General features: G+C 42.9%; 1 protein-coding gene and 2 gene segments (V, D, J or C); all 3 read left to right on the forward strand.

The window, feature by feature from the left end:
* The window catches only part of LOC116703740 (immunoglobulin mu heavy chain-like), a 78,428-nt gene that overhangs the window by 41,238 nt on the left and 35,286 nt on the right, over window positions 1-1,904 (forward strand).
* The window catches only part of LOC116703778 (immunoglobulin heavy variable 3-48-like), a 51,467-nt gene that overhangs the window by 18,994 nt on the left and 30,569 nt on the right, over window positions 1-1,904 (forward strand).
* LOC116703754 (lysosomal acid phosphatase) overlaps window positions 1-1,904 on the forward strand; it is a 10,411-nt gene that overhangs the window by 7,340 nt on the left and 1,167 nt on the right. The window lies entirely within an intron of this gene.

Here is a 1,904-nt window from a genome sequence, read left to right on the forward strand (position 1 = left end):
ATTTCTGGGACATGAATGCACACAAATGGAAAGATAAAGGAGAGAGGAGCACAGTGTATAAAAAGGAAGTCCCCCGGCAACAGCATGCAGTGGTGTGAAAAAGTGTTTGCCCCCTTCCTCATTTCCTGTTCCTTTGCATGTTTGTCACACTTAAGTGTTTCGGACATCAAACCAATTTAAACAATAGTCAAGGACAACACAAGTAAACACAAAATGCAATTGTAAGAAGGTGTTATTATAAAAGGTGAAAAAAAATCTAAACCATCATGGCCCTGTGTGAAAAAGTGATTGCCCCCCTTGTAAACATACTATAACTGTGGTTGTCCACACCTGAGTTCAATTTCTCTAGCCACACCCAGGCCTGAATTGCCACACTGTTCACAATCAAGGCATCACTTAATATGAGCTGCTTGACACAGTAAGGTCCACCAGAAGATCCTTAAAAGCTACATATGCCGAGACCAAGAAATTCAGAACAATTGAGAAAGAAAGTAATTGAGATCTATCAGTCTGGAAAGGGTTATAAAGCCATTTCCAAAGCTTGGGAATCCAGCGAACCACAGTGAGAGCCATTATCCACAAATGGCAAAGACATGGAACAGTGGTGAACCTTCCCATGAGTGGCCGGCCGCCCAAAATCACCCCAAGAGCGCAGCGACGACTCATCCAAAGGTCAAAAAAGACCCTACAAACAACGTCCAAAGAACTGCAGGCCTCACTTGCCTCAGTTAAGGTCAGCGTTCATGCCTCCACCATCAGGAAAAGACTGGGCAAAAATGGCCTGCATGACAGAGTTCCAAGGAGAAAAAACTGCTGAGCAAAAAGAACATCAAAGCTCGTCTCAATTTCTCCACAAACATCTTGATGATCCCAAGACTTTGGGACAACATTCTGTGACCGATGAGACAAAAAGGAACTCTTTGGAAGGTGTGTGTCCAAGTATATCTGGCGTAGAAGGAACACTGCATTTCATAAAAGAACATTATACCAACAGTAAAATAGGTGGTGGTAGTGTGATGGACTGGGGCTGTTTTGCTGCTTCAGGACCTGGAAAACTTGCCTGTGAAGGAACTATGATTCTGCTGTCTACCAAGAGATCCTGAAGGAGAATGTGACCATCTGTTCGTGTACTCAAGCTGAAACGAACTTGGGTTCTGCAGCAGGACAATGATCCTAACACCAGCAGTCCACCACCGAATGGCGAAGAAAAACAAAATGAAGACTTTGGAGTGGCCTAGCCAAAGTCCTGACCTGAACCTATTGAGATGTTGTGGTATGCTTAAAAAGGCGTTCATGCTCGAAAACCCTTAATGTAACTGAATTAGGACAATTCTGCAAAGAGGAGTGGGCCAAAATTCCTCCAGGATGCTGTAAAAGCCTCATTGCACGTTATCGCAAAGGTGGTTGCAGTTGTTGCTGCTAAGGGTGGCCCAACCCGTTATTAGATTTAGGGGCAATCACTTTTTCACACAGGGCCATGATGGTTTGGATTTTTTTTTCACCTTTAATAATAAACACCTTCATTTACAAATTGCATTTTGTGTTTACTTGTGTTGTCCTTGACTATTGTTTAAATTGGTTTGATGTTCCGAAACACTGAAGTGTGACAAACATGCAAAGGAACAGGAAATGAGGAAGGGGGCAAACACTTTTTCACACCACTGTAACTACGAGAGACAGGCTGAAGAGAGGTGCCTGGCTAGAATTGTCCCCTGCCGGATCAGGCTGTACTGTACAGGCAAACCTTGGGTTTTCTTATTTTCTTCTGTTAAAGATGAGTCTAGTCTGATCTGACATTCTTGAGGGCCTTCCGATCTAAACGAGATTCTTCCATTTTGAAAGATCAATCTGATTATCTGATAGCAAATTGTTTACTAATACTGCTTTAGAAGACAGAGATCTAA

Source organism: Etheostoma spectabile, chromosome 15 (assembly GCF_008692095.1).
Source record: "Etheostoma spectabile isolate EspeVRDwgs_2016 chromosome 15, UIUC_Espe_1.0, whole genome shotgun sequence".
Lineage (NCBI taxonomy): Eukaryota > Metazoa > Chordata > Actinopteri > Perciformes > Percidae > Etheostoma > Etheostoma spectabile.